This window comes from Ochotona princeps, chromosome 6, assembly GCF_030435755.1.
Source record: "Ochotona princeps isolate mOchPri1 chromosome 6, mOchPri1.hap1, whole genome shotgun sequence".
Lineage (NCBI taxonomy): Eukaryota > Metazoa > Chordata > Mammalia > Lagomorpha > Ochotonidae > Ochotona > Ochotona princeps.
This window is the reverse complement of record NC_080837.1, coordinates 68,978,145-68,999,572: the sequence shown is the minus strand read 5'-3', so window position 1 is coordinate 68,999,572 and position 21,428 is coordinate 68,978,145. Positions and strand designations below refer to the sequence as shown.

The 21,428-nt window shown below is 44.0% G+C and overlaps 1 pseudogene; it reads left to right on the top strand.

Annotated features, from left to right (window-relative positions):
• The first annotated feature begins 6,902 nt into the window (after nt 1-6,902).
• LOC101529443 (small ribosomal subunit protein eS1-like) lies at nt 6,903-7,586 on the top strand (annotated as a pseudogene).
• The last annotated feature ends 13,842 nt before the right edge of the window (nt 7,587-21,428 follow it).

Sequence of the window (21,428 nt, the reverse complement as noted above, 5' to 3'; positions counted from 1 at the left end):
CAGTAGGAAGATCAGTCAGTAATTATGTGCGCTCTCTTGATATTCAAAGAGCTGGAATTCTTTGGAAAAACACCTAATGTGGATGGGCATTTGGTGTAGTGGTTAAGAGATTGATTAAGACGCTCATCCACCACATCCGGCACCCACTCCTCTGGCCCCTGACTCTGGCTTTCTCTTAATGTGCACAGTGACCGCTCAAGCAACTGGGTTTCTGCCGCTCATGGGAGACCAGATGGTCGGGCCTGGCCCAGCCCAGCCATCAACTGGGCATTTGAAGACTTAACCAGCAGAACGGAACACTGTCTGTCTTGTTCTGTCTCCCTGCTTATAAAAAAAAAAAAAAAAAAAAAAAGATAAAGTAAAAATAAACCCGAATCTTATCATGTTTGTGGGTTTAACTGCAAGTTTACAGAAAATAAAGGGAAAGAAAATTTTAAGCAAGATCATAAAGAGGCAGTAAAATAAATCCTGAAAGAAATAGTCTGGAAACCAAATGATTCAGTTTTCTTCCAAAAATATTGCTATAGAAAAAGAGAGGGATGAGATGGTTAGAGACTCAAATACTTGAAAGAAGTGAATAAGCAAAGTCTTGCTTGGATCCTGATTTGAACAACCCTATAAATCATACCTTTGCGAAAAGACCCAGGAAATTTTATATAGATTTGCTATTTAATTACGTAAAGGAATTATTTTAAATCATATTACCATTATAATGGCATGATTGTCATTTTGAAAAATTTCTTATCAGTAAGAGGTAGAAACATGCCAAAATAGTAACAATTGGATTAATAGAAGGTCTTGGATTTGCTCACCCAGGCTCCAGAGCAGGAAAAGGAAAAGGGAGAACACGTTTTTAAAGGGCAAATTGCTGACAAACTGCTGAAATAGATTCCCTGTGTTATCCTTTCTACTTCTTGGTTTGAAAAATGTCATTAATTTTCAAAAATAATTGAAATGTAAATTGTTTTTAGATAAGCATGGCCTTCTATCGGACATATTTTCCCTGATGTCACCAAGAGAGACACCCAGCTCGTGTCTGAATCGCTGGGGTAGGACACAGCTCACCCCTTCCTAGCTGGATGCATCCTCCGCCAGTAGCTTCCGGCTTTGTCATTCCATTTTGGCACCAAACCAGGGGCCCATTCTTCTCCCGTGCCCATTGCCAGCCATTTACTTACTGCAATGAATACAAACAAATGGATTTTTTTTTTATTTTCTGCAAACTACCCATGTCACAACCCAGCTAAACAGCTAGCTGATTCAAGAATGGAGGCGTTCCCAGCACAGATGACTCCTTCTCTTCCAAGGCAGGAGCTGGGGGAATAAATGAGCCTTGTGCTCTGCCCTCGAGGTCAGCACACTGAATGTGGCCTTGTGTGTGTTGTGAATGTGCAGTACATGATGTCATGCCTATCCAGTGGCTTTTCCAACCGCCAGGCCTGCTGAGGACTGAACTTTGCTTTTCTAGAAGGTACTCCTCTGGCTGTTGAGGTTATTTGGCTTTCCTGGGCCTTCCACCTGCCTTTCTGTCTCAGTCATGGTTCTTTCTTCTCTTCTCTCCTTCTTCTGTCTTTGCTTTTCTCTCCTCCTCTCCTCTGTTCTCTCTTGTCCTCCTGGCTGCCCCTCCTGGCCTCATCCCCTCCCTCTTCTCCCTCCTCTCTGCTCATCCTCACTCCTTCTTTCCCTTCTGTTCTCTATGTATAAATCAAAAAGAGCCACCTGCCCTGCACCCTCACCTGGAGGTGCGGCCCTGTAAGCCATCCATGTTATTTATACCCAAGTTCCAAACCTGTGTCTCCAACATGCTAGTAAATATTTATAATTAGCACACTCCATTTGAAATTGAGCATAGAATCTCTCAAAGCAATTCCCTCCCAATTTTCAGTTTCCCAGCTCCCCAGCTCCATCTTTTACTCTTTCCTTAACCGCTCTGTGGAATCGAGCAACACATTTTTCCCCCTTAACCTTTGATATGCTTCCTCTCCACCTCTCCCTGCCCCCTTTCTGCCATCACTGTGGTGGTCTGGACCCTTCTGAGCTTGAGTTATAATAATAGCCCCTTTGTACCACTGTCCTCTATTCATTTTTTTTTTCTGCTTGGGTCCTCCAGGTCCACTTTCACCCACACACTGCCTCCCTCCTGTCATGCTCAAGTCTTAGCATCCACACCTGCAGGCTGGCATTGGGAGCCTCTGGAATGATTTCTGACCTTTATGTCCAACTTTCTGTCCTCCCCAGGGCCATCCTCCCTAACTTGGCCAATGCAACCCTCACTGCCTGCCTGAACCTTTTCTTGTGCTTCCGGTCCCATTGGGGTGCCAGCCTGCCTCCTCATCACTTCTCTTTGACCTACTTTTCTTCAAGTATGAAAGGCTTCTTCCTTCAGAAGGGATTTGGGGATGACATGATCGCATGTCTGGGTCTGATTTGAAATAGTCTGGTGGGCAGTGGAAAAGTGTGTGGGTGGTAGAACCACCACAGCCGTGGCCACATGTTGATGTGTTAGATATAGAATCATTTATTATCCTATTATCTGTCCTCTTGTGTATGTTTTAAATCTTTTGTAATAAAAATGTTGAAAGCTAAAAAGGAAGCAGGAGGAACCAGCAGTGTGATTGTGAGCTGTGAGGTCCCAGGCAAGCAGGAATCCTAAACAGTTGGGGGAAGTCCCACAGGATGGCAGTTGGTCCTAAGAATGGTTGCTGGGGAGGAGCAGGAAGTTGCCCATATAATTTCCTCTAGAATTACCCTGCCTACACACACATAAAGATAAGGATTTGTGCCTCTCCTGGTGTTTACTGTATCTGGTGTACGGACTAGCCCTGACCTTCTGTAGTTTTTGTTGGATGAAGTTATTGAATGAATTGATAACCCACAAATCACGTTAGGTCTGCTAACAGCCTACAACCCTTTCTAGAGGAAGAGGAAAATGACAGTGTTCCTCCTGGGCTCTGTGTTTGTTCCCAGTATACCACCCAAGTAACCGTGAAGGCACGGGATAGCTCAGAGGACCTAAGGGTTGCCATTGGATGTGGTTCCTGCTTCAAATATGGACGAGAGAGAGAACAATGAAGCCGTGCACTCTAGGTCTCATGTACTGGCTGCAGTACAGGTGAGAAAACCTACAGATCAGAGAGAGCAATGCCAAGCCAGTGCTGAGCAAGGCACCTACTCTAGCAGGTGCTGGAAAAAAGGCCTCGCTGACTGCAGAGGCCCAGCAAGGCTTCCAAGAGTGGGGACCCAATGGGACAAGTAGGAATTGGCCTTTTGGAAGGGAAGGGAAACATGTTCCTGGCAAAAAGGACAGCCTGGAGAAGCTAGGAACAAGTGTAGAAAGTTTACTTGGGGGAAATGGGTGATTTTGATCCAGTTGCGGAGGGTGCAAAAGCACAACTGGATTGAAATGCAGGCGTTGTAGTCTCCAGCACCCTGTATTCCATTCTGCGGAATGTGAACTGTGATCAAAGACCTTGAGAACTTGGGAGCAGTCAAGAGTGAATGTTACACTTCAGAAAGATCACTCTGGATGGAATGTAGCGAGTGTACAGGCCAGTGGAAAGGACAGAGGCTGGAGAGAGATGGCGATGATGTCATTGGTGAGTAGAGTAGTGTGTAGCCATTTTAGGGTGGATGGTCAGACTCTCCTTCAGATTAGGAAATGAGAAAATGAAATATATGTGGGCCTTGCCTAATGCAAGCTGTTTTCTCCAAATAGATTTTATTTAAAAAAACAAATGTCTTGAGGACATTTCGCCACATGAGGAGCTTCCATGTTAGGAATGATGTGAAGCAAGGGTGAAGAGGAACGAAGGCAGACGGAGGATGAGGAGACAGGGCCTCGTGCCCAAGCACAGTGCCAAGGCCCCACTACCTTCGCTGCATCATGCCTATATCCGTCCATTCTTAGCTGCCTCATCTCCATCCAGGGAGGCTGATTTGCTCCAACACGTCATGTGTCTTGAATGTGGGCTCCCTCTTTATGGTTGAGATCACCCCACCCCAGGAACTCTGCCTCATGTGTTTGCCTGGCCTGTATGGGAATGAGGCAAGTGTTGTCTTGGTGATGTGTACAGGATGTGTCTCTTGGCAGGGTGCTTGGGTCTATTGGATGCAGGGACTCACCAGCCCTTCCTAAGGTCGCAGACCACCTGCTGCCTGCCTTCCACTCTAGTCTGGCCCTAAGGCAGAGTCCCCTTCTGGCTGCCTGGCAGCTGCTGCTGCAACAGCCTATGCGGTGTCTGTTGCCCTGGACCCTTTTCTGTCCCAGGCTGACATAGTGTCAGCCCTCAGTGGGGCCCCTACCATCTCTCTCCTGGGAGCCAGACAACAGGTTGACTTCCCAACCTCTTCCATGTGTATTGTTTAGAACCAACTTTTTAATCTGATTTTTAAACACAGCTATTTCAAGTAATTAGAAAGCTTGGGGTATCAGCTCTCTATATCCATGGGATCTACATTCATGAACTCAACCAAGCATGGACCCCTCAGAAAAGTAGTTGTGTCTGTATTACATGTGTGTAATCCTTTCTTCATGCCATGGTCCACTAAACAATAAAGCGCTTATTTATGTAACATTTATGCTGTATTAGATTTATATGTAATCTAGAGGTGATTTTAAGTACATAGGATGCTGTGTAGGGGTTACATGCAAATACTGCACTATTTAGTATCGAGGATTTGAGCATCCTTTGTGTGTGCTATCCAAAGGGCAGGGATGGAGGTGGGGCGTGATCCTGGAATCAGTCCCCAGAAATTTGAGGAATGACTATTCTTGATCAACCATATCAAAATGAAAGTCTTGGTCCTGACTAGGTCAGCCACAGATCTCAGAAACCAACCTTGTGGTAACCACTAGAGTTGGTGTTGATTCAACTTTTTTGCTGCCAACTAGGTAAGGAGAACAGTAGGAAAAGAGACATGATTTTCTTTGAACTAGTTTCTTATTCATGTCTAAGTGGAAAGTTAGAAATTTATATTGAAAATAATTTTTGGTCATTGGAGAATGGGTCAATAAAATATCCTCATTGTCAAAAGCAATGTCTCTGTTGCCCTGTGGAGTTTAAAGTTAAATAAGTGGATTCCCAAAAGTTCATGGAAAATGGAACTAAAAGATTACTTGATTTTGGTGCATACGTGTATCTGTATGTTTCCCAGATGGTTGAATTCCAAGCAGAGCTGTTCTCCCCAGCTGAGTTCCAGGCAGCTGGAGATTCTATTTTTTTAAGTAATAAATTCATTTTATCCTTGATGATGTTTACATAGTAGAGAGGGATGTATACCCATGTGGACCACCAATTAGGGTGGGGAGGATTGAAGAATGGGCGAGACAACTACCTCCCATCTCTTCTCTTCTTCTGGTATCAGGGAAAAGTGGAGATAGAAGGGGAGAGGGCCGGTTGTAGCAACCCAACCACACCGGCACCCAGGAAGGGGGGAAAGTCACCCAGTGTCATCCCAGGGTCCATGATGTGAAGCATGTCTAAGGATACTGCTTAAGTGATTTGATAATTCTGAGATACTGTTGTTTTCATTGCTTCAAGGTTGAGGAAATCTTTCCTAGGTCCATTGGCTAACACGGTCTACCTCAGAGTCTCAATTTACCCAGATACTTTTCTGGGAGAGCTGTCCATTTTGTTTTGCCCTCCATAGTACTAGATGTCCTCTGCAGGTATCAATGAATTGGTTGTCATGTCTCCCATGAGTATCTGGGCGGGTCATCCACCACACAGGCCTCAGAAACCATGGAGACCCAAGTCTGATACATGCATTCCATGGTCAGACCACATATTTTTTGATTTTCCTCGTGGTGGGAGTTCTGAGTCCAGTGACCCATTTGCGGGGAGGGAGATCTGCAAAGAAACCTCACCAGAGCTGACCCCAACCTGACTCCTGTGCGTGCTAGCCAGTTTGGGGTCCAGCTCAGTCCATCACTCACATCAGCCTATACACACACAGTCACCTGTGTGTTGCAGTCACCTGGTCTGTTCTGTCCCCAGCCCCATCTCATATGCAAACCAGTGGATGCTGTGGCCCAGCCTAACTCTGCCCACCACACACTTTGCCGTCACATTCATCAGTAGAAACTGCAGCCTAAGCAGAGTGACCCCCTATAAACCTCATTAGGCCTATCCCCAGCCCTGGTTCCTGTGCGTGTCAGTATGTGCAACAGACTGGTCCAGCCTGTCATAATCCCATTCAGCCCTTGTACACATCAAAGGGCATTGGAGCCTAGCTCAGCCCAACTGATTCCACTTTCTAACCCACATTCATGCTGGCAGGTGCCATTGCCTGTCTTCCCAGGCCCACCCCTAGCCCTGCTTCTCATGCTCACCAGTGAGAGTTGCAGCCCATCAGAGAGGTGCCCACAGTTTCCTTACTAGGCCCACTCCCAGCCCCAAATCTTGCACTTTCCAGGTGACCAGGAACTGCTGAGAGACTTACTGCTAGGGAATTAGTACAGCAAGTTGTTTGCTGCATTATTTTCTATCCTGCTGCTATCCCCCCTTTGTATGTCCATTTCTTTGCTTGCAGCACTGTCAGTAGAAACGAACCCATATAGCAACTTCATGAAATGTGTAATATCTTGAAGATTTGCTGATTCAAGTGGGGCTCAGGTGCAGAGGAGTGACACCCTCACAGGAGCTGACTGCTGTGTGGACATGCTCCCAGCCCAAACAGTGGAGCTAACACAAGCTTCTCCCAGCTGGCAGCTGAGCTTTAACTTAGTGCCCCAACTCTAAGGTCTCTACTGGCAGATCCTTGCCATCTCTTCAGGAGTTAGCCTGCTTGTGTCTTTCAAAGAAATCTGATTTGGGATAAAGATCCTGGATCCTTTCCACCATTCCCTTTAATAATGCTTTAAAAAAAATGTTATCTGTTTTTTTGGCTCTCTGAGCACCACCATGGTAATTGGCAAGGACAAGCACCAAACCAGAGGTGGCAAGAGGGAGCCAAGTACAAAGACTAGTATGATTTAAAGGCACTTGCTATGTTCAATATAAGAAATATTGGAAAAGTGCTAGACATGAGGACTCAAGGAACAAAAGTTGCAAGTGGCAGTTTCAAGTGTTGTGTTTCTAAAGGGAGTCTTGCTGACATGCAGAATGATGGGGTTGCATCTAGAAAATTCAAGGTGGTTACTACATGACTAGCTTCCACGGCTTGGGTCTTGCCCATGACAAGATGCATTGCATGGTCAAGAAGTGGCAGTGTGTGATGGATGCTCATGCTGATGTCAAGATGACCAATGTTTATTTGCTTCATCTGTTCTGTGTTGGCTCTAATGAAAAATGCAGCGCTCAGATACAGAGGACTTCCATGCTCAGTACCAAGCAGTCTGACAAATCCGGAAGATGATGGAACCCATGACATGGGAGGTGCAAACAGATGACTTGAAAAAAGCTAGTCAGTAAATTGATTCCAGACAACATTGGAAAAGACATAGGAAAAGCCTGCCAATCTGTCTGTCCTCTCCATAACGTCTTCATTAGAACACTGAAAATGCTGGAGAAGCTCAAATTTGAATGAGAACACTCACGGAGCTTCATTGTGAAGCTAGTAGTTCTGAAAAAGACACTGGGGAATGAGACAGGTACCAAAGTTGAATAAACCACCAAGCCAAGAACCTGTGTAGAATTTAGAGGGGGGTGAGGGGAGAGGTTATCTAAGTGAAAGAGACAAAAAGATAAGCAAGAGAAAGTTTCCATCTACTGGTTCACTCTCCTAATGGTCACACCAGGTTTCCCATGTTGCTGGCAAGAGCTTAATTATATGAGCTGTCACCTGCTCTCTCCCAGGATTTACATTAGCAGGAAGCCAGAGTGAGGAGCCAGAGCTGGGACTCAAACTCAGGCATTCTAATGTGGGATTTGGGTGTCTTAATGGGCATCCCGACTGCTGGGCTAAACAGCCTCTGAGAGCCATAATTTTAACTATGAGGTATTAGCCTGTCTCTACATGTGGAGGAGGAGCTGTGTCACTTTGGTCACATCCTTCCCGGTGCAGCCTGCTGTACTTCCCATTGCTCTCAGTTCTAGCTTCATTTTGGCAATCCAATAAAAACTCTAAAAACAGTTGGGGACTCTGATCAAGGAGTTATGTTTTGGGATTTTGCTTAAAGGAATGCTCATGCACATAGGTAAAAGTGTATCTAGCAGGCCATAAAATAGAAAAAAAAAACAACCTAGATGTCTGTAGAGAATTTGGAAAAGTAGAGGATTTGCTAAATAGGTGAACATACGTCACACATTCAATATTAATGACGCAGCAGAAGTGACAGTGTGGTTGGTGTAGCCACTAAGCTACTGCTTGTTGCCCTCATGTCCCTGACTCCACCATCCTGCTGACATATACCCTGGGAGGCAGTGGTGACAGTTCAAATAATTGGTCCCTGCTACCCTCCCAGGAAACCTCGCTTGAGATTCTGCTGCCTTGACCTGGCTCGGCCCTGACTGAGTGTTTGGAGACAAGTGAACCAGAGGATGGATGGTCTTACTGTTTAGATAGATAGATACTTTCTTTAAAAAAAAATTGTTTTATTTCTATTGAAAAGTCAGATAGAGAGGAAGATCTTCCATCTGATGATTCACTCCCCAAGTGGCTGCAACGGCCGGAGCTGAACCAATCCAAAGTCATGAGCCAGGAGCTTCTTCTGGGTCTCCCAGGCAGGTGCAGGGTCCCAAGGGTTTGGGCTGTACTCAACTGCTTTCCCAGGGTACAAACAGGGAGCTGGATGGGAATCGGGGCCACCAGGACATAAACCAGTGCCCATAGGAGATCCCAGGTGTGCAAGGCAAGGACTTTTAGCTGCTAGGTTACCATGCCAGATCCAATAGATACTTTTAAAAGGAAGAAACTGCAAGTGGAGCAATCCTAAACTGGGGTCATCTGAAGGGCACCCTCTGACCACTGCTGACACTCCCCACAAGGCTGCCTCACTACAGCTCGTTGTTGGTGTCAAAGGGAAAAATTCTTCCAGGAATCCGACCCAGCCCTACATAAAGGCTACTACTTCTCAAGGAGTGAAGGGATGAATGCAATGTGATCCCCGCCACACACACACACACACACACACACACACACACACACACCATGCCACCCCTAAGCACAAAGTGAAACTTGAACTCTCCCTTTGAACTTACCAAGAAAATAGGAAATTTTCAAAAAAAGACGGCATGGCACTTGAACTCGTGGAAAAGAGCAACTTGAACTTCCTTTCCCTCTCCGCTCTAACATCTGTGGCTCTGCCTTGAGTACAGTTGCAGATGGTCTTTTGTTCCCTTTAAAAAATAAAAAAATAAAAAAGTGTCCAGGGAAACAGCTCAGCTTTCAAAGTAGGATTATTAAAATAAGCCTGGGTAGGATGTACATGGCTTCATTTTTTCCAAGACATCATCTCTTCCTGCATTTTCATAAATTCCATGAGCAGAGCCCTTCCTTTGCCTTCCTTGATTGCACTCTGGGAAGAAGGTAGTTCTGGGAATGTGACTCCGGTGTTTGGGCTTTGCTAGTAGGGGCCAGGAGCTGGGAGCCAGCGGAGTGCCACTGAGCAAGCAGCTGGGACCAGATGACACCCTTTTCTCCTGTCCTTTTAAAAGGATTGCTCAAAGCCTTAATATCCTGCACCTGCATGGAAGACCCGGAAAAGGCACCTGGCTCCTGGCTTCGGGTTGGCTCAGCTCCGGCCATTGTGGTCACTTGGGGAATGAATCATGGGACAGAAGATCTTCCTCTCTGTCTCTCCTCCTCTCCGGATATCTGACTGTGCAATTAAAATAAATAAATCTTAAAAAAAAACCCAACTAGGTAGTAAAGCTACTTTTTTTGGTCAAAAACACTTTTGAAATTTATACGTAATTTTTTCATAATATGCATGTCCTACATATGAAAAGAATTGCATTCAAAAAAAGTTTTGTACCAAAAAAAGCATGTTTTTAATTCCATTTTCTACAAAATTTTTGACACATCTTCATGTCATATATGGAAGCCTAGAGAATAGTTGGGCACGCTGGACCCCCGTGTCTACTCACAATGGGAGATAGCATTTTGATCTGATGCTGAGGGCTCCCTGTCATTTCTGTCTTTGTTAAAATAAAGAATATGCAAATGGACAACCGTTGGGCTGAAAAAAATACTTCATATGTCTTATTTGATCTGCGAAATGTATTTTTAATTTAAAATCTGATCTTACACAAAAATTAAGAGCTGTCTGCATAAATCTAGCCATGGAATTTCTTTTTTTTTTTTTAAAGATTTATTCATTTTATTACAGCCAGAAATACAGAGAGGAGGAGAGACAGAGAGGAAGATCTTCCATCCGATGATTCACTCCCCAAGTGAGCCGCAATGGCCGGTGCGCGCCGATCCAAAGCCGGGAACCTGGAACCTCTTCCGGGTCTCCCACGCGGGTGCAGGGTCCCAAGGCATTGGGCTGTCCTCGACTGCTTTCCCAGGCCACAAGCAGGGAGCTGGATGGGAAGTGGAGTTGCCGGGATTAGAACCGGCGCCCATATGGGATCCCGGGGCGTGCAAGGCAAGGACTTTAGCCACTAGGCCACGCCGCCGGGCCCGCCATGAACAGTAGAACCTGCATTCCTCCATGGCAGGAGCTGGGGATAGTGGCCGCCCTCAGGATGGGCATGGGCGTGTGCCCTTGCCATGCCCCGCTGAAGTTTTCCCATTTGTTGATGCAGCCTGCTTGATTCCTGAAGGTGATTTAAGTTTGAAGCCCTTGATGTTGAGTTTGGTTTGGCTGTGGACTGTTAGGTTGGTTTTGCAGATGCGCTTGTGTATACTTGCTTTCTCTGAGCAATAGCTTATTAACTTTCCATATGTTTCCTCTCGAATTAGGCCAGTGTACATGGAAGTGCAGCAGGGGGGTAAAATACAAACAGGAAAGGCACTATTATTCAGGGTTTTTCATCTATTTTTTTTCCTAAACAGATACCCAGTTCACAGAAGCTGGAACCCAGCCCGTTTTTTTTTTTTTTTTTTTTTTTTTCTCTCTTGGTGACTCATCTTTGTTGAATCTATTCACCATGGTAGGATGTTATCCTTTTGACTAAAATTATGTTATGTCAGTTTATTGGTGAACTGGTTTTTTTTTCTCTTTTAAGAATCCATCTGATAGGATATATTCCTAGACATAGACGAAGTGATTGAAAGAGACAACTTTAATTTTTGTGTGTGTATGATTTTAATTACATCCTAACATGGGTATTTAGTGTCCTGATTTGTACACCCACTTGCATTGTGTGAAGATATATCTCATGGGGCACTTAAGAGAATTATATAGAACTGTCTTTTAAACATTCATTGGAAAAAACCATATGTTATGGAAAAATTAGGCATGAATTTCAAAACCGCCTACACTATAGTAACTGTCTTTCAGTTCTATTTAATGTGAATTTTTGGAAGTACCTTTGTCCTGATACAGAGACATGGCAACTTGTGAGATGAATTTGAACTGTTCTTCCAAAAGTTAACTGTTGCCCTTATAACAGATCAGGCCCCAACCACTCATCCAAAAGGAGGTAGTGTTGCAAATACCAGGACAGTTCCAACCACAGGCTGTGACCATGTGGCTGCCTCCATGGGGTGTGGATTTCCCATCTTCTATGGTATAGAGTTTTCAGTCCCCAGACCCTGATGAGGGCTGCAGTGGTATATCCCCTCAGCCTAAAATTCCTGCATATCCACTGTCCTGAATCAAAATTGCTCACTCAACTCACAAGCGATCAGCTTCAGCCCGAGAGCCACAGATCTGGGCTACAGGGCACCACCAGGGCCAGCCAAGGAAAGGCCATGGCAGTACTGAGGAAGCTAGAGCTGCTCACTGCCCAGAGCCATGTCTCACGTTTCTCTGCTTGCTCGGCAAATGCTTCATGAAACCAAAGTATGGAAGGAAAAAGGAAATAAATAAGAAACCTCATCTGAAGAAGTTTGTGTCAGCAACCTGTAATCAAAATCGAAGGCAGTGGTTGTTTCTGGACTGAATATGAAATCTCTTTCCTTTCTTGCACTTCTGTGAGTTTCTGCCCTTGGAATATTACTGATTTCCCTGCCTGGGAAGCTATGAGGAGAAAGGTAAACTCAGAATACATTGCCATAGGTACTGAGCTCTACATCATGGTTAGCAAAACTATGCTTTTCCCGTCCTACTGATGGACAGTCTGTGAGGTAACAGTGGCTGTCAGATGTTTAAAAGTTAATACAGTGCCCAGGAGGATAGCATTTTATGACATGTGAAAATTATACAAAACTCAAATGTTAGTGTTTGCTTATCCAGCTTTGTTACTGATGTGGACAAACTAGACAGGGAGATCAGATGGGGGAAATGAGCTAGAAGATTTTCCCACAATCTCTCTCAGCCATGTGTTTTGGACTCCACTCCCTTCCATGCCACTCCAGTCACCCACTTTCCCATAATGTTTTTTTAAATTATTTTTTAATAATCTTACTTAGTTGATTAGGGTACAAAGGGTCAAGGGCTACAGGGTGTAAGTGGGTAATACCATTGTTTCCACACTAATATTATCATTGTTCCCTGTATCTGGGGTCAGGGGAGAAACAAAGGGAAAAGCCCCACCCAACCTCCCACCCACCCTAGATCCCCAACAGGAGGCGCACTCCGAGGGTCCTGCTCAAACAGTTTTGATAGTTAATCAGTTCTGGGTTGCTGCCAATCTCGCCGTTCCAATCGCAATGAAACCTATTCAGAGTCCACTGGCTGACGGTCTCTTCATGGATGGGGTTCTAAGATCAGCAGTTCAATTGGAGGGATCTCCAAAGAAACTTCATCTGTGATGATCCCAGACCTGATTCTTGCATGAGTTTGCTAGTACAGAGTCAAACACCGTCAGTCACTTTCCCATAATGTGCCTGTTTCTCATCCAGGGCTCAGAAGGAGAAGATGCTATAATGAATACATGAATACTAAATTTCACATGGAGAAGCCAGGAAGTTTCCAGAAAACCTCGCATGCACAAAATCATGCCCCGATTCCACCATTGTTCTGTCGGTTAGGGCTCCACCCCCGGCCCCATGAAGAGGACTGTTGGACACACAGGAGCAGCCATTTGGGGGGCCCTTCCTTTTGGCCTTTCCGTACCTTTTCCCATGCTCTCCTGGACACCTCTCTCAGGGAGTTTCTCTCTTCCTGGGGTTACCTGCACTCAACACCTGAGTGTATTCTCACTTCCTCACCTTAAGTAACTCTTGCTCTTTTTCTTGTACATTAGCTGTGCCTTTCCTTTGAATTCTCATGTCATGTGGGGTCAAGTGTTTGCCATAAACACTAGAAAATAGATTCCTATAACATTGCCATACAGCTGTGCCCATTTCCTTGTCTGCTCAGGATCTCCAAAAAGATCATGAAAAATGCATGCTATTTAAAAAAACTATCCATGCACTTATAAACATTTTTGCACCAAAAGAGATTATTTTTAAATCAATGTATTATGTACTTTTTGCAGTCCCCTCATTTTATCTATAGCTACTTTGGGGATCCCGTGGTAGAATTAAGTCGCTGTGACGTGGATCATATCTCCCACTAACCCTAAAATATTCACCCTCTTGTTTTTGACAGAGAAATGTTGCCAGCCTTTTTTTCCAGTATATGTTCCATAAGTTAACATCCTTTCCTGGGGGTTCTATAAGACAGACACAGCTGCATGATTTGAAATCACACAATGAGCTTGTACTGGTCAAGTGTGTAGGTGCTGTTGGATCAAACAGAACTAAGAGGGAGTTTTCAATGAAGTATCAGAAAAGGAATTATTTGCTTGAAACTCAGAGAGAGTGAAAGAAAGAAGGAAGAAATGGAGGGAGGGAGGGAGGAAGAGAGAGAGAGAGAGAGGAATAAAGAGAATCTTCCACCTGTGGATTCACTCCCCAAATAGCCGTGATGATCAAGTCTGGCCAGGCTGAAGCCAGGAGCCAGGAACTTCATCCTGGTTTCCCACGTGACTGCAGGACATAAACACTTGGGCCATCTTTCAATGCTTTCCCATGTGTGTTAACATGGAGCTGAAGCAGAAGTGGAGTAGGCGGGATTTGAACTGGCTCCCTTATGGAGCCAATGTTGTAGGCAGTGGGTTAGCCCACTGTGCCACATTGCTCACCTGTAAATATTTTTTTGTTAAACCTTATTAGAACTTGATGAAACACAGGTAAATATAATTCCCAGTTAACAGATGGGGAAATAAGGTTGGAAAGAACCTAAATAAATGTTCAGAATCAGCCAAGAAGTCAACAGCTACCTTAGGCTTCTGCCACGGCTTTTGGTCAGATTCCTTTCAGGCTACTGAATAGTTAGTAGAAAAAGCATAATTTTGGCTTCCTCAAAGATAAGCAGATGCCACCAGATCACACTAGATATTTAGTTATATGAACTCACACATTTTTATATGCCTTTTAGAAACATTATCAGTTCAAAAATGCTAACAAAAATATTTTTGATTCCAAAAAATTATTTCCTGAGACCTCATAAAGAGAGTGTAGATAAGATAGGGAAATTTTGGCCTACTTCTAATTGTTTTCAATGTCCCTGGATTGAAACTTCTAGAGTCTGTTTTCACTCCATCTTCAGCCAAATAAACACTGCCCTGCCCCCACCCCAGACTCACTGGAGGCCTGCCCTTGGGAAATGGAGAAGTCAGAGAGGCAGTTGTACTCCATCAAAATGGAAGCCTTGTATAGTCCCAGTGACTTCAGCTGCAGAATGCACCTGTGGTCCCACTGAGGCCTGTTTGTAGCTAACCCACAAGAACTCCAATCTTAGCTTCTCTCCTCAAGTAGATCTTGGAATTCCCAGAAATAAATGCTTGTATGCGAGACCCGGTCTTGGCTGCTGAAACCACAGGGAATGGCAAAGGCCAGGCTCTGTGCTCTCAGGGCCAAGAGTCCTTCAGGGACATCCCTGTCCTAATGGTGACGCACTGCTTGCCCTGCATGGCCACCACCAAGAGGCCAGCTGGGCAGGCCTCATCTGCATTGTCCTCTCTCTGGGCAGGAGACAAACCCTGTTGAATTAACAGATTCTTATTGAGTGTTTATCACACTCCAGGCACAAGGGAACTTACGTGTCCAGAGGGTGAGAGAGACAGTGAACACGCACACAGGTCTGTCAAAACAAGATCCTGAAGAGGATCTTTCCCCTGTTGGCCTCGACCTCCTTGTGTGCATTATCATCAGTAAAAGGCAGGGGAGAAAAAAACAAGCCAACGTGTGTCATGGTAGTTGCAAATATCCATAGAACTTTGGAACCTATTTGCATTAAGTTCCTCACTAGCCTAGGCCGAATCAGAATAAAGCTCAAGAACTGGCTTGATCAGTATTAATTGAATGAGTGCTTGTTCTCCCATTTCTTGACTAATTGGTTGTTTTAGTGTAATTAGTAAATAGGGTACAACAAAATGCATTAAATATGATCAGCTTCTACCTTGACAGGCTAGGGAAATTTTATTGTTTAGAATTATTTTAGCCAGCCAATTTATACTATCCCCTTAAGCCAACAAAGTTGGAGTTGTTTTTGGTATTGGGATCATTGTCCTGGGTAAAACACAGAGCCTATATTGTAGTATAGGAATCTCTATATAAACCAGTAAGGTCCTCTATAGGCATATTGGACCACTCTTTTTTAAGTTACCATGTCATGCTCTCCATGAAACATAGATAAAAAGTGACTTAGAATGGGAAAATTAGGTTACCATGCTCAGGGAACATATATGTTGGGATGATAAGGACCAGAAGGCTATATGCTTATTCCATAGAAATGGACTCTGGGATATGTGCTGGTGCTGTTTAGTGGTACTAGTGGGGGCAATGCTAATTGGTCTAAGTCTAGGGGACAAATCACCATTCAGTGACTCCTGCATTGCTTTATGAGAAAACAACTGGACCACAGTTTGCATAATTATTTGCACAGCTCCTTATTCTCATGCCGTTGGACTCCTTTGAGCCTTTTAGAAATGTCAATAATAGCAGCTAATTGGTGAGGGCCTGTGATCACATTAAAGTCCAGAGATAGGTCAGAATTAAAAATATGTATTTTGGTAAATTTTAAGGCTACATGTCACGCTGAATACTTGAAAATGTTGGTGGTCCTTTTAGTTGTTTGAGAAAGACTAACTTGGTTCAGAGGATTTCATGGGAAAAGACAGAGTTAAGGAGAGAGCACAAAGCATTGCCATAAAATGTAAGAACCAATAAAAGCAAAGTCATTAAAAAGCCTTTGACCCAATCATAGGTGTTGATCCTAAGGTCTTAAAAGGGAATGCTCTATAATGCCACTGCTGGCATCTTTAGGGGGTTGGGGAGGAGGTTCAGGCTCTGCAGGTGTTATTGGTTGCTGCAGGTATTTTAGGGAACCTTCAGTTGGACATGGAGTGGAACAGGTAGAAGGATTCTGATGCAGTTCTCTAAGCATGCTTACTAGGAATCTGTGTTTCTGGTGTGTGTCTAGGACCATGAGAGCAATTTTATATGTGGAGTACTTAGCATGGCCCCTGTGGTTTGCAGACTGACTTTCTTGAAAGACCTACACTTGGTCTCCTCACTCCATAACATGTGGTAAATACAGCAATGAACCCTTTTTTTACAGGTTTATTAATTCTTTATTTATAGACAGAAGGAGAGAAAGAGATAAAGATCTCCTACCCACTGGTTCACTCCACAAATGACTACAATAGCTGGAGCTGAGCTGATCCAAAGCCACGAGCTTCTTCTGGGTCTCCCACACAGGTCCAGGGTCCCAAGGCTTTTGGCTGTCATCTACTACTTTCCCAGGCCACAGCATGGAGCTGGATGGGAAGTAAAACAGCTGGGACATGAACCTGCACCCATGTGGGATGTCACCACTTGAAGGGAGGGGATTAGCTAGTTAAGCCATCACACTGGCTCCAAAAAAGTTGCTTTTGAAACTGCAGCTCACCTGCTGGGCCTATGACTGCTTGTCTGTCTGATCATACCTGAACAGACCAGAATGTTCCACATGAAATCTGTCAAAGGAGGAACCAAATCTCATGAGGTTTTAGACAAAGAAGTTTACATGATGATAATCTGGGAAGTCTGACAGCTCCCATTAAAATGGAAAACTGGAGTCGTTTAGTTATAAAATATCACTAAGTCATTTTGTATTCTTGAACTTAGGGAACAATATGCCAATGACACATTTAATGCAAAATAAGGTATTTTTTTAAAAAAACACCCAGTTTTTTCTAGCATATGGTTATTACAGATAATGCAAGATTTGATCCCCTATTGAATGTCTTCAGTGAATATTTTTAAACTTGGATGGTATTGCTTGTGCAATTCTGGAGCAAGTACAAAAGCCTAGAAATATGACTTGGAAAAACATCAAGTAGGGTGAGAAAATTTTCAAACTGTCAGTGTATTTCTTTCCAGTGAACTCAATTTTTTCTTGAAGTCTATTTTTATTATTAAAACAGATTGTCTTTGGATAGTTGTAACACGACTATGCCTGTTCATTTCGTGTAGCATTTGTTTGCCACATTTTCTTTTTGAGTGGGCTTTCATCTTAATTATTGAGGCTTCCTGAGATATTGCCTACAATTGGAATTTTTGGTTGGTACTCCCAAGCAAGTTAGAAGAACTGTTTGTGACAATACGTCAAATTCACAAACATTAACTTCTACCTGTCTTTGTTGTGGTATCTTCCAGTCAGAGCTTTCTAAGCTCATGCTATTATTAGCAGAATATTCAGAAGCTGGTATCCACATGGTAAAAAAAACACACACTGATCATTTTTGAGACACGAACAATCAGCGAATAACAATATATTAAGGTTGTCATCAGGGTTGGGTATCAATTGATATGAACAGGGTATGTACTGAGCTGCTCTTGAACACCATGGAAATCAATAATGTTAGAAAGGGATAGTGGGGTTACTGGTTTAAAGTAGAGCAGCATTTAGCCACTGTTTTGCAAACAACACTAGAATTGTTTAGGGAACAATCAACTGGCGTAGAGCTGTTGATTATGGTTGGCTGCTCCAGTCGGTAAACATGGTGGGTGAGCCTTGGGTGAGGAGTCAAAAGGAAGATAGATGGACTTATGATGTTCTAGTTTTTAATAAATATTGTATCAGTCAGCCTTTTGTTACTATAACAAATACCCAGGAGAAGATACCTATGAAGTGAGGTGTGTTTGGCTTCCAGTTTTGGAAGTCCATGGTCCAAGAATGGGTGGCCCCACGGGTGTGGCATCTGATGAGGCTGGTTGATGGTAAAGTGCACACAGAGGAAGGAGCAGAGTGAGCTGGAAAGCAGAGAGAGGGTGTGGAACAGCATACTTAACAATGTCTGCTTCAGGAAAGCTACCTCCCAAGGGCCCATCGGCAGTGACCCAAGGACCTCCCACAAGACCCACCACCATAGTTGAAAGAAGTCTCCAGTCTCCCAGTTGCACCACACTGGGAAGGAGTCTTTTCATGGGCCCTGGAGGGACATGAAAGCCAATATCTAAACTATGGTGCCCTTGACATCAACTCTGGCTTTCATGCACAAGCCATGAGAAGGGTTGAGTGTATCTAGTGAGGCTCTGAGTGTCAGGCTAGCTTTTGCTCAAGGAAGGAAGGAAAAGTTTACTTGGTATTTGGATCCCATGTCAATCATTGACACATGAGGGGACTTCAGAACATTCATGGAAAATGGAACTAAAAGCTAAGTTTATTTTAGTATAAACAATTTGAAACTGTGCATTTTTTTCAAAATATACATATTCTATGAACTTTCTAAAGTTCCCTTATGAGTGCTTAAGTCATTTGTTGTAATTGATAGAGCCAACTAAAATATGAATAAGCTGAGCCATTACTTATTTTAGTGTCTTTTTTCTTCCCACAAGGTGAGGATATTGAAACAAAGATCTTAGATTTTTGGCTGCGGGTTTAGGAAAGGTGAGATCAGCACATGTGCATTTGGGAATAATGGTGCTTTGGGAATAATGGTGCCGCATTTAGATTGGAGAAGCTCCACAGCCAAGAGAATTAGGGAGAGATGCCAGCAGTCTAGCACGAGGTGATGGGGGTTGAACAAGAATCCGATCCTGAGAACGGAAAGGAAGGGGCGGATGTTCAGCCATGAATCAAATGAGGTCGTGGCTCCCTCAGGGAAAGGACATGGCAGAAGCCAGTGATGACTTCCGGCTTTCAATCCCAGGTCACAGAGAAAGGGAGGAACCTCAGGGCAAACACAGGGGCACAGCACTGTGGAGATGAAGTGGAAAAATCAAGGGGAGAAGACAGGTGTGACCCTGCCTAGGAAGAAGTAGAAGACAAGTTTCTGTTCACTAGTCTTTCTGTACCACCTCATTCTGCAGTGGATCTGAAGCCTCTTTAAAAATGACATTCAATATAAATAGGTGGTGGATGAGAACGGTAACACTGGCAGTGTCACGTCCAGATGTGATAGAAGCCCATAGGTTTGCATGCAGAGTGTATCTTTAGAGTTCAGGTCTGGCTGTGCCTCTGGGCTTCTCAGTGATCTCTACAGACAGGAGCAGCAGCAGCAGCAATAGTAGAGGCTTCCCTCCCATGAACATGAACCTGTTTCTCAATGGGAGCCGGGCTTTGTGCAGCCCTGAAATGTGCATGTTTCCATACTCACAGAAGAGGACATGATGATGTAGTGATGGAGACGCTTGCTGGTTCCATCTGTGATGAATAGAGTGTGTTAGGTATGAATGTCTACAGACACTCCTTCCCTTTCATTCCTTAGGAATATTTTGGCCTTGCCCACTCAGTTTCTTCCTCTCCTCCCCTATTTGAAGACAGTTTCGCCTCTGCAAACATTTCTTTCTTGGATTTTTGTGGATGACTAATTTGGAGGGAATGGGGTGGGATGAGAACTGAGGTTGGGAGAAAAGCCCATGGAGGAGTTTTAGAGGGACAGCTTTGCTTGTGAAGGAGCCATGAGAAGTAAAAGAAGTACAAGGAGAACAAAAAAGGCTTTTGGAAGTGTTGTTTTGTTTGGGATGGCAGTCAAGGATTGCTTTGTTTTGAAATGCTAGCCAATTTTAGGATGGACGTGTTAGTTGGCTTTTGGTACTATCGCAAGGTATGTGAGGTAATCAGCTTTACAGAGAGCAAAGGTTTGTGTTGGTCACAGTTTTGGAGGTTCAAGTTCAAAACTGAGTGTCCCCCTTGGTTTGGACTCTAATAATTAATGGACATAGCCCAGCATGATCAGAAGAATTATGTGGCGAGTCAGAAAAAAGAAAGCAGATGGGCCCACACAGTGACCCTCCTGTGGGAACTCAAGAGGTCGTGGGAGCACTGCCTTTCAAAGGCAATGAAGACTTCTGATGAGGCCCACCTGCTAAGAACATTACTGGACGAAGTTTCTACCCTCTTAGTACTATTAGTATTTTTAAAAAAATAAAAGATTTATGTGTTTGTTTATCTGAAAGACAGAGAAAGAGAGGAACAGGGAGGAGAAAAAGATATGTCTTCTTTTCCTTGGGTCCTTCCCTAAGTGGCTTCCATAGCTAGGTCTGAGCCCAGAAATCAGGGATTCCATCCTGGTCTCCCACTAGGGTTGCAGAGTTCTCAGGACTTCAGCCATCTTCCACTGTCTTGCTGGTGTATTGGCAGGAACCTGGATGAGAGAGGTACAGGCAGATCTTGAACTGGCACTTCCGTATAGAATGCCAGTGATGTAAGAAGTGTCTTAATCCACTATGCGATAACACCAGACCCATAATATAATTAACTTAAAACTTTGGATATTTAGTATCAGTGTGAAATTGGGATCCAATCATATTTAAACCTCAACAAGGGAGTTTTCTCCTAGGATGCACACTTCTCTGAGATTGAAGATTATGCAGCATGGTTTTGCTTTGTGTCTATGAGTGGACAGCTAGCTGGGAAGCAAACCTACCATGCCATGCTGTAGTTGTCAGCTAGACTTAAATAATACCAAAGATATGAGCAGGAAGTATGGCACCACTTAGACAATTAGGCCAAACATACAGTTGGTCTTGAAACTTTGGAATTGGAACCAACCAAAAAATTTAAAAGATTTATTTACTTTATTGGAAAGGCTGGGAGAAGGAGAGACAGAGAGAAAGATTTCCCATCCAGTGGTTCACTCTGCAACAACTGGAACTGAGCCAATCTGAAGACAGGAACTTCTTCCAGGTTCCTCCCTTCCCCCATGGGCACAGGGTCCCAAGGATTTATACCATTCTCCACTGCTTTCCAGGCCACAATCAGGGAGCTAGATGGGAAGTGGAGCCGCTGGGACATGAACCAATGCCCACATGGGATCCCGGCACATACAGGTGAAGATTTAGCCACTAGGCTATCGTACTAGGCTACCAGAATCAATCAAATTTAAGACTTAATCCATTGGGCACTTTAGACTAAGGGATTTAAATGCATTCTTGTGTGTTCACTAAATAAAAATTGTTTT